This window comes from Heloderma suspectum, chromosome 1 (assembly GCF_057233095.1).
Source record: "Heloderma suspectum isolate Gila_16-S chromosome 1, 16-S_ref, whole genome shotgun sequence".
In the NCBI taxonomy this organism is placed as follows: Eukaryota; Metazoa; Chordata; class Lepidosauria; order Squamata; family Helodermatidae; genus Heloderma; species Heloderma suspectum.
This window is the reverse complement of record NC_139458.1, coordinates 299,186,297-299,198,404: the sequence shown is the minus strand read 5'-3', so window position 1 is coordinate 299,198,404 and position 12,108 is coordinate 299,186,297.

Here is a 12,108-nt window from a genome sequence, read left to right as displayed (position 1 = left end):
AATGGCAAAGCTACTCTGTATGGGGAAGTTCTAGGTATGCATGACAGGATACAGGTATGGATCAGAATGCCTGACATTGCCTCCAAACGGTATTCTTTCAAGAAGCACACCCTGTGAACAACATATCCCACACAACACATCAAACAACCATGGCAAGGGTGAACATAAACCGTGAAGCATCCTTCCAGGCTGCTTGCTGTGACCACCTCCATTTGGAGCTGCTCCTGCAATTCTTTAGCAGAACCCGCTCTTGCCTAAATGACCCTGACTGCATCTTGCTTATGTGCTCCTCTCCTAGCTCATTCTTTATGTATTCAATGGAATAAGGGCATGAAAACAAGATGTCATAAACCCAACAGGAATTTTGTACTGTAGCCATGAATGTGAGCAGGACATGCACGTACACTGGCCCTGTTCCAGAGACATGCAGCATGGGGCTGAGAACCCCTATCCACCCAACTGATGGTTGGAGCTGTCTGATGTGAGAGTGCTGCTCACCTGTTCGGAGGGATGAGGTGCTGGTGACTCTCTTCCTTTACTGAGTCACCCCTATCAAATTCACGGAGTACACTTTTGCATGCTTTTAGTTTTGTTCAGAGCCACTAGGCCATGCACAGGTTAGAAACTTTAGCTTCTATCATTTATTGCTCTGTTTTCCCCAATATGGTCTAGTGCATTATGTCTTCACTCTACTGCACTTGTTTTATCTTGCAGTGATTAAAGCCCAGAGTTATAACTGAGATCTTCATGCCAAATCACACCTTAGCTGAAGGCAACGAAACTGGTTCTCTTCCAAATATTAGAAACACACATCTGGGGAACATGTAACGCTGTCCAAAACTAAGGTATCTTTCCCATTGTAATGATTAAAGGTGGTTGCTCCAACCCAGCAAAGGCAATCCACATATGGAAGCAGGTTTCCACACACAGATCTGGTGTATCAGAGTCAGAAGAGGGAGCTACTTAAAGGATAACAGACCCCAACATGCTTCAGTTCCTTAGTCTGTAAAATGGGGATAATAGTGACTGATCCCAGCTGTTGTGAAAATTAATACTTTGTGATGTTTGGATACAGAGCTTTGAGATCCCCATGCTGAGAACTATTTCCTTTGGGTTATTATCAGTCTAAGCATCTACATATAATGGCGGTTAAAATCACCATTCATTTGAAAAATATATTATTTACAAAATAGAGGGCCATGTACTTTATAAATCAAATAAACATAACAGATAATCATTCCATAAAAACCAAAGACAAAAAACAAATGTGTGGACTAACTTTTCTGCTAACATATGTTATCCATCAAAGTAATTAAACAGATACTGTCCAATACTGAAAAGAAGGATAATGATTCTCCTGTGACAATAATAAAAAATACCCTTTAAGGAAAGCAGGGAAGAGATTTATTTTCATTACAAAGAGAATCTGGCTAGAGTATGTTTTGCCTATGTTTTTACCACTAGATGCAGAGGTACATGTCAGGAAATGCCATTTGTAAACTTCAAAAAATATTATAGATAGATAGACAGACAGATAGGTAACTTTAGATCCTGAACTAAGGGTGTGATCCTATGCATGCGTAAACGGAAAAAAGTCCTACAACTCCCAGCCTCTCTCTTCAGCCAGACATGCTGGCTGGGACATGCAGGGAATTGTAGGACTTTTTCTGTCTAAACATGCATAGGATTGCACCCTTAATGGTCTTATGGGGACCCCTTTAAAATGGTCACATATATTATTTCAGCATATAACTAACACTCCCCCCCTTCAACCACTATCCCTTCAAATTGCTTCTACATTCCTGATATGTTAAAACAATAATAGCATCAAAACTGTTTGACAACCCTGGTTTTAAAAAGGTGAGGGGGGGAACCCCACTCTGAGCATGTGTAGGTTTGCATTTTAAACCCACTTAAATCATAGCACCATCATGACTACAGGAACAACATGAAGTTTGCTTCCGCTGCCCTGATGCCCTCATCATCTGCCACTCTCTGGGTGGTCATTTGGGGCAGTGTGTGGGGCTGGGCTCTGAGGCCCAGGACTTTGGCCCCATGGTCCAGCCCTAGCTGCACCATTGCTTCCAAGTATTCTTGAAACTGAAGTGTGAGTGAAATTATTTCAGGATGGAAAGTACCTAGTTTCTGGCATGCCCCACCCTTGCCTAATTCTTTTCTTCAAAACAAACCTTTTACCCCACTTCTTCAGATTCACCGTGACATGTGGATTCATGTTATGCTCAAATTCCTAGCTTTGCTGACTTCCCTCAATACTTGTCACATCACTTACATAGTTTGCATCATTCTCCTCCGGGTACTGAAGCTGCTGTTCAAGCCACTGAGAGCCCAGACACTTCTGTCAGTTTTCCATACCCATGAGAAGCAGGAGCTGGCCTAAAATGTTTTGCTGCCTGAGGCCAAGGACAAGATGGCGCCCCCTCCCATGCCATGTACAAAGGCTGACTGGACTGGCAGGTGAATCTTTCCTCAACACTGGTGATGGGATAGCATACTCCACCACAGCAGAAGGCAGCAGGCCAGCTCAGGGGAAGTAGGGCAGGCCGCTTGGTCTCTCCTCCAACACTTTGCTGCCACCTCCCAGCATCTGCTGCCTGAGGTGACTGCCTCACTCTGCCTAATGGTAGGGCAGGCCCTGTGAGCAGCCATAAGAAACATAGGAAGCTGCCTTATACCCAGTCAAATCTTTGGCCCATCTAGCACAGTATGATCTATGCGAGCCTCCCCCAACCTCCAGATGTTTTGAACTACACTCCTATCAGCCCTGACCACTGGCCATGCCTGCTGGGGATGATGGTAGTTGTACAAAGCATCTGGAGGGCACTAGATTGGATAAGGCAGTCAGCACTGACCGGCAGCAGCTCTCCAGGGGTTAAACGGGTGTCTTTCCCAGACCTGTCTGAGGGTGTCAAGGATTGAACCTGGGACCTTTTGCATGCAAAGCAGGTACTCTACCATTGAGCTACAGCCCTTCCTCTGCCTCTTCAACCACATGTGCACCTGTGATCACATGAACCTTAGTTTGAGGTTCTGAACCAAGCTGTAAATGCAGATACAGCTGGTACTATTTCCATAATAGCACCATTGTGGTTTTAATGTTGTATATATTTTAAATTGTTTTATTGTGTGCCGTTTGGTTTTAATTTTTGTGAACCGCCCAGAGAGCTTCAGCTATTGGGCGGTATAGAAATGAAATGAAATAAAAAATAAATAAAATAAAAATAATAATGGCAGCAGGAAACAGCTGTCCCCATATACAACCAGGTTCACATGAAACATTCCCCACACAATCTGCGTGCCCCATCTCCTTGTGTGCCAAATAATCTGCTTTCATGATAAGACAGCAATGTAACTGTATAATCTGTATGAAACTGTGGTAAAAATTATAGGTGTCTTTTAAAAACAGTTGCTTAATTTGGACACACTTGTCCCAAATTTGCCATTACTGAATGGTACAGGTGCTCTAATACACACTCAGAACACTTTGCTCACATGGGCTTGTCAATCATTCCCTCTAATATTGAATTTAGGTGGTGAGTGCCTAAGAATTAGAGTCAAAATGAGGCTACTGAGAAACAGGAAAGATGTATCAGCATGCTTAGGGGGACCCTAGGTTTGCGGAAGTGCCCTCCCCCATCTTTCAAAACTTATAAACAAACCCGCCTAAGGGAGAAACTCCCTTGTGAGGGTCTAACGATGACTGAGCATGCTCAGTAGCCATGGCATGTTGAGTATCAGTTGGAGAAGAAAAATGAAAAACTGAGGAGAAGGGAAAAAACTGGACAAAAGCCGGGAAACCACCAAACGATTGGTCATCGGGGGGAAAGGGGTGGGGCCAGGGGAAGCGGGTGTGGCCCTCTGGGGATCTCAGAGGGATGGACTGGGACCTGAGGAAGGCGAGATTTGGCCCCTGAGTCTGAGGTTCCACACCCCTGTTTTATACCTTTGACTAAAATGTTCTCTCTTTTCTCATAGCTAACCAGCTCAGTATCCCAAGGCAGTATTTCTTACTGTTAGCTTTATTTTCATAAGGTTGATGATTAAACCATAAACTGCTCCATCAACCACTTTTAACATATGATGTAGTAATTTGATTAAGGTCAGTTGACAATTCTTTCTTGGGGCTTTATGAGCACGGCTTACGAGAGAGAGAGAGAGAGAGAGAGAGAGAGTATAATAAAATGCTCAGGGCCCTTCAGTGCTTTGATTATAAGGGTGGTTTGTAATCTACAACAACTGAGTCCAAGATTGCTTCAACTTGCTTCTGAGGGATGCAATCTGGTAGTTACTCCTTTCCCCAAGTGCAGAAACATCCCTTCCCACCCCTCTGGTCAACATGAGTCCTCTAGCACATTATGACAAGGAACAAAGTTCTTCCTTGCTCCCTGCCTACCTATTGATAGAAGATGGTATTAAACTGTCGGTTGCTCTCCCCATCTTACCTTTGCAAAAGCCAGCACAATAGGGGTGTGTGTGTGAGAGAGAGGGGGGGGGAGCAATGGTGGTGGAATTCAAGGAAACGTCTGAACAAAAGGATTATCTGCTGCTTTCCTTGCCAGTGAGAGTTGCCCCAGTCCAGATGCTTGTAAGAGCTTGCAGATCTCATCCAAAAGGTGTCTGCCTTGAGTTTTTTCCACAAGTGTCGAAATTGGTTGGTGCTTCAAGGGATGAATGCTGGATAGTTGCTGTAAATGCGCTGAAGGCTGAGCTTCTGTTTGTTTGTACCTGTGCTATGGTATATCTGAAATAGAAAGGATGGAGAAATGGAAGGCATGGAGAAGAGGTGGCTGCTGCCCAGCTCTTTGTTGATTAGGGACCACTGACGACATGTCAATGCATTGTGGCACTGCAGTAGAACAGGGGTGAGGAACCTCTTTCAGCCCGATGGCCAAAATGTCAGAGCAGCTCTCGGGAGCGGCATTCCAATGGTGGGGAGGGCCAAAAACGGCAGCATACTTTAGCTTCAAGCTCTGGCTGCCAGTCATAAGCCTTAGGAGAGGCACGTCAACCTTTCACAATGGGGAAAGAACTGCACAAAAGACAGGAAAAGGGGCGAGGACAGGGGAAAGGGGCGAGGACAAGGGAAAGGGGCATGGGCATCTGAGGAAGTCCAGAGGGCTTGACTGCCACCCCAGAAGGGCCAAATTTGGCCCCTGGGCCTGAGGTTCTCCACCCCTGCAGCAGACTTTATACTGCATGATCCAGCCAAAGTTAAACACTTTGCAAACAGTGCAATCTTAAGCACGTTTTCTCACAGTCAAGCCCCATTACGTTCAGTGGGGTCGACTCCCACGTAAGTGCATGCAAACATGCAACACCTCCATCTACAGGTTGAAATGGAGCAGTCCAGATAAAACTTTACCTGTGCATTTTGTTGTCGGCATGAGGCTGAAGGGTGATGGAGACCTGGGCCTGATAGAGGGATCTGCATTCAAGCTTTCAATTTCATTTGGAAAACAAATGCCACATTTAAGGTTATTATAAGGGTTCCCATTAAGATAAAGCTGTATGGGATTTAAACAGCAGTGTTCTATGATATAAAAATAGGGCAGCATTTTAAAAGAGAGCGCCAGACTTTACATGAAATGAAGACAGATTCCGTTTCAGGCAGGTAAATGCATGCATGTAGATGTGGTTTCTTGATCTGGTGGTTGTAGTTGACTCACTTCAGAAGAATGAATTTCATGTGGCACTCTTGTCTTAATTGCTAAGATTGAGGAATGGGAAAGGAATCTGAGATTCAGATATTTGTTTGTAGTAAGGCTGCTTCTGGCAAATCTCTTTGGTAGGGAGGCGTTCACAAACACTTGGGAGAGCTTTTAAACCCTGGTTTTCTCAATGGGTTCCCCGATAACTTACAAAACAATCACCCAGTGAAAAAGCCCATCTCAGCTGTGCCTATGGTGCTGCTACAGAGTTCCCTGAATAGAGATTGTGATTTTTAACAGCGGCTGCTGTTCTGTAGTGGTGACTCACTGGGCACTGGAGGTGGAGTCTCTCCCTTTAATCTCATGTGATTACATTGCTCATATATTCACCATCTGGCTTTGAAGCTAAGCAGAGCTAAATCCGCTGTGTTCTTCCCACCTCTTAAATCTTATATTCAGCTCAAATAGTTATATGAAGAAGTCCCTTAATCAAAAAAGATGCGTGCAGTTAGGACCATAAGAGTTATCCTGCCTCTTCATAGCACAAATTGCTGTGATTCTTTTCACAGGAATGTCTTACATGCAGAGAAGACAGATGTTTTATGGTGCAGGAACCTAAAATGATTTATGAGGTCCTTGAAAGTTTATTCGAAGAGGAAAGGCCAACTGTTTCCTTCCTAACAAAAGGCGTCTTATTTCCATACCGTTTGCAATGGAAGATTAATTTGCTTGATGTCACTGAAGCCGACTTTTGATTAGATGATTGAGCCCTATTTCTTCTTAGCCTTAAATTATGTATTTATTACTTGATTTTTTTGTCTCCCCCCGTCCGCCCCCCATAATCCTTGGATGGTATTCTCAATGCCATTTTGTGATAAAGATTTGCTGAAGGGACAGCAGCTTGCCCAGTGAGCTTCATAGCTGAGTGGGAATTTGAACCTGGCCTTCCTACGTCCAGTGTCAAGATGCTAAAGACACACTGTGCCACACTGGCTCTCATTAAATAAGGCCTCATGTTTATTCAGTGCTGCTTTCCTTAAGTGCTCAAACTGCTTCAAATACATTATCTTGGTAGTATTATCCCCCTATTACAGATGGTCACTGAGAACCAAGGCAGAGAGATAGTTGCTTGTTGCCCGTGCCACTAGCAGTGCAGTCCTAATACCTGTCTACTCAGAAGTAAGTCCTTTTGAGTTCAGTAGGGCTTACTCCCAAGTAAGTAGGTACAGGATTGCAGCCTAAGTGAGTTCATGGCTGAGCTGATATTTTAGTGGGAAATGTCCTGGTTTGTAATCTTACTACTACTAATACTCTTCCTACTATGCTGCATCAGTTAGACAAAAGTAACAGGACCAACCTGATTCCAGGAAGATCTAATGCTCTGATCTACAAGATCAGGCATACACTCCCCGCCCCCCACTTCCCACTGCCATTCTCTATTTCCTCCCCATTAGCAGGGGTGGGTTGAAAATGCTGAAGTGAGGTTTCCAAGTTTTAGGTTCTTTGTCCAATGTGATGTTTTACTTCCATTTGGTATGGAACCTCTACTTGTAGTTCCACTTTGTTACAGTATGAAGTTCTCCTGTCAACTCACATCTGATTGTGTTTTGCGTATCCTTTTCCTGGAGCGTGCATAATCTACAGAAGAGAGCTCCAAATGATGTGCATTTCTAAAACAGCTTGAATCAATTCATCTTTGGCAAACTGAACACTTATCCTTAATTTCTCTTCCCACTCATATACACTGCAGTGGCACTGTGCCTAGTCTTATACACAGTAAAATCTGTGAAGATAGATGGTCACATCGCATTTGACTAGTGGTAAGAGCAAATCCAGTTTTTTTAGAGCAAATATATAGAAGAGAAGGTCCACAGAGTAAGAAATGTACTCATGAGATAATTCCCATCGTTATCTCATAAAAATAAATAAATCAGTTGCCTTTACTCTTTTATCAACTTTTTCTGAACCATTTACTTAGCACTCATGACCAGACATTTATCTCCTATGTGTGGGGGGAAAGGGTTTTGGCTGCCATCTTGAAGGTTGGGCATGCATATTAATGCACAGTAATATGAGTGTTCGGGGAAGGGGCCTGGGTTCATGTTAGAGTATGTGTGTTCTATACCCTCCAACATCTCACAGAACTTGTTGAAAACTAGAGGTCCCTAACAGTGGTGTAGTAGCAAAGTTTGAAGTGCAGGTGCAGACCATGAAAGTCCCCGTAGCCACACCCCCTAAGAGAGTCCCCAGATTTAGGCAGCTGTGTTGATCCATATCAACAAACCATTTCCAGCACTTTTCATCTCCACCAGGAGCAGGTCTTTTGTAAAGTTAATGGGTCTTAATTGCCCATTCAAAACCAAGCCATCCCCAAACAGCTGGCATCATAGCAAAGAATATAGTCTTGATGGGAAAATTATGCTCCCCCGCCACAGCTGTGAGGGTTGCAGCTAAATGCAGGGGAAACAGGGAATTCTAGTGGAGCTCAGCATCCTGGCTAATCAAAAAGGGTTGGTGCTGCTGCTGCTGCATCCCTGTGAGTCCTGGCTCTGCTACACCACTGGTCTCTAATCTTTCTCTAATCTTTCTGGGTTGGAATTTTGAGAGAGTCATATGGGTGCTCTCACAGTATGGCTGCAATGGGGGTGGGGTTGCCATTCATAAAATGGCTGCCACGGTGGGTGCAGCTGGTAATAAAACACTCATTTCCCAGCAAGCAAACTGTTAAGCTCCAGGCACAAAACCACTCTTTGGAACCCAAATAAAGATGGTGCTGGAGAATAGCACTTCACTTTGCAGCATGCCAGCTTCTCAGTCATTAAAAAAAATATTTAAAATAAAATAATGGTCAGGATGGGTAGGGAGCCTGTTGGGCACCAAGAGAGGTGTTTGCAGGCACATTGGTGCCAATAGGCACCATGTTGGAGATCTCGGTTGTAAACTGTTATTTATCTGTTTCTGCTCTTCCTTTTTTACTGTGTTTATCAGTTGATGTTTGTATGATTTTACTGTGTTCTTTTGGTTTTGTACTCCACTTCAGGATTATTTTATAATGAAAAGCAGGTAAAACATTTTACAAATAAATAAATTACAATTGTGCATGTCAGACCTCTACCTTCATCATACTTAGGGCCATTTGAGTGGGCCGCACTCACTCCAGTATGAAGCACTGTTAAACTCTGCATCATTTGCTGTGTCTTTAACTCTTCAGCAATACCTGAAGTATATACCTTAACTCTCCACTCATATGAAGCCAGGATGATGGCTCGTTTGGTTCAATTTAGTAAAAAAATATCATTGTCCTACAATCTGTTATTAACTGATCCTAATGGGTTGGATCCAGACTTTGGGAGCACTAGTGAGTGGAGCTCTACATTGGGGATGCACCCATGGGTGGCAGTGGTGGGTACTTTTACCCACCAAAAATTTACCCACTTTTACTCCAAAAATTTGCTTTGATGGTTGGAGAAACCCTCCAGAATGGGGTGGAGGAGCTGCACAGGGGGAATCAACAAAAACAGTCTCTTTCCCTATTCAGCTAGCAGGATACCTCCACCGGATCACAAGCTTTGTGTGGGTGGTGGGTGGAGCCTGTCTGTTTGCAGAAGGCAAAGTTCAGGTCCGGTCCTAAGCATTCTTGCACATGCATTTACCTACATGTGCTGAAGAAGAGACAAAGAGTATACACCTACCAGTTCAGAGATTTAATTCTTAGAAACTATGGGGAAGAAGCTGACCACCTGATGAATAACAATGCTTGCAGCTCACACTAACAAAAATGCAACAAGGCGTCCCCCCAAAGCCAAAAATAGAGGATGAAATAGGACAGTGATTTATCAGGTTAATGATAAATAACCAGAAGAAAATAGGGACCAGAAGAAAATAGGGACCATCATCCATGAAATAGGCCAGGATAACTCTTTCGATGAAGAGCCTGACATGGCAGGGCATATGGAAGCTGTAAGGCCCCCTGACTTTAGCAAGATCTTTAGCAAGATCTCAGGCCTTGGTATCACTGGTATCAGTGGAGAAGATACACTGGGCCCTTCAACAGCGGTAGACCTTGAGGAACCCCCTAGATAGGACCTCCGAGGGCTGTTCCTCACTGGTAGTGTCAGAGGAGGAGGCCAAGCATCCAATCAGCCCTTAAGCATGCTGGGAGGGGGGGGGCAGGCTGCCACATGGAGGCGAAGCATGTGCCTCAAGACCTGTAGTAACCAGGTTCCTCATGAGTAAAAGCCAACTCAGGAGTAAATGTCTTCCTCAGAGTAAGACTCTTGCCAAAATGCAGATGTCTTGCAGCTGAACCTTGGGTGGGGCTGTGTCTATATAAGCTTTCAATTGGGAGCTGCTCAAACAATGTCTTTCTACCAGCTCCAGTGCCTTCAACACTCGCTGTGTTCTGTGACTAGTCTTCTATATTGCTGACCTTTGGATTCCTGTAGAATTCTGCTCTTTGGACTGCATTGGTGTTGGACTGCTTACCTGTACTTTGACCTTGGCCATTCCTCAGACCCTACGCTTAGACTTCTCCTTTCTTGACTGGTAATACTGTGCTCTGGACTTTCCTTGTCTGGTAAGCCTGTGCTCTGACCTTTGCATGCCTACTGACTTCTCCCACTTTGAACTGTCCTCTTGCTGGACTGATAAAACTGTAGTTGACCTTTTGCCTGTCTGTTGACTTGCTATTGGATTTGCCCCATAGTTGGCCCCAGGACTGAGCCTGACCCAGCCATAGCAGGACAGGGACTGACTCTGGTAAGTAGAGGCAATTGGAGCATATGGGTTAACTTAAGGTAGTTATCTTAATTAAATATGAACAGTGCAAGAAAATGGTGCAACTTCAGTATCTCTTCAGGTTGGCTTATGATGTTCAGGGATTATGTTTAGCAGAGCAAAGACCCATAAAGCTGCTCATCTTCCTCCAGTTTTCTGCTGTTTAATTCTTTAGTCAAAGTTAAGTTTTCTAGCCAATGATAGATGACTCACTCAATGGCAAAAGAGAAACTGGCCAAATCTTGGTGGAAGTGTCACCCAGTTTATTACACACAGTTTAATTTTTCTTTCACTCACCACTCTCCTGGTTTATTGATGAACATAAATACTGTAAGAGCATCTCTTAAAACATAAGCCTACACAATTTCTCTTTGTCATATTGGCAATCCCTTCAGGAAACACGAAGTGGAATCCTACTCTGAAATCTTTTAGGCAGCATAACAGACCTGTTCCAGCCTATAGCACAGTTTGTCGAGCTTCTTCCAAAAGAGTATGAATAATGCATGGGCTCCTCCAGCATTTAGCATCTTTCCAGCTAAGTCAACTCCCACTCCTTCCATGTTAAACTTGTGTGTGTGTGTGTGTGTGTGTGTAGAAATGACATGGGTATTCTCTTAGGGTTTTCAAATATTCTGACATGAGAGAGAGAATTTTGCTGGGCTCCATCAAAGCTGTCGGAAGGAATGCTAGGGCTCAAAACGGAATTCACAGAAAATCCTTCTTTAAAAAGAAACACAAACAATTGGATTTAAATTGCTGCTGTTGGATTTTAGTAAGGACATACAGATGTGATGTACCTAGAAGGATGTAGCTAACTGTTCTTTCTTCATGGGGTTCCAAAGGCCAAGGGATGTATCAGCCAAGGAACTTGTGTGGCTGTGAAAAAGTATCTTGGCCTACCCTGCCTGACAGTGTGGCTGTGGGGCCATAAGATGGACAAACCACATGAATGCCCTCCTATATTTCCTGGTAGAATGGCAGGGTACACACGTGATCATTTATTTAAAAAATGAACAAATGAAGTCATTCTTCAGTTATCCAGAACAAGCTATTTCACAGAAATAATGAACAGTAGTAGCAGTGTTAATAATCTGGGGGCAGATAACTTCATTACCATTGTCCTCAATCGTCAATTAGCTGATTAGTGTTCACTCTCACAAAAATCTTGAAAGGTGGACCACTATTATTCCTCTTTTGTATGTGGGAAGCTGAAGCTTGTTTAATCATCACTGTCATCTGACTCGAAGTGGCCCTACAGGATCTCAAACTGAGATCTTGTTCATCAGTTGCTACCTACCTCAACTGGAAATGCCAGGGGTTAAGCCTAGGACCTTCTTCATGAAAATCATGTGTTCTGTCTATCACAGAGCTGTCCTTCACACAAGCACTGAGAGCAGAGTACAGATTAATAATAAAACCATGTAATACAATCAATAAAAATATAAAACTAAGAACCAGTCTCCAACAGCAAAAAGAAAATTCAACCGACACTTACAAAACAAGCTAACACTTAAAAAACAAAAACCAGCAGCAATACAACTAGGTGTTACACATTAAAAACCCATCAAAAGAAAAGTGTCTTCAATTTCTAGACACACACAGAGGGAGACTGACAACTTTCTTTGTTTGCTACCACCACAGAAAAGGCCCTTTCTCTCACCTGCCA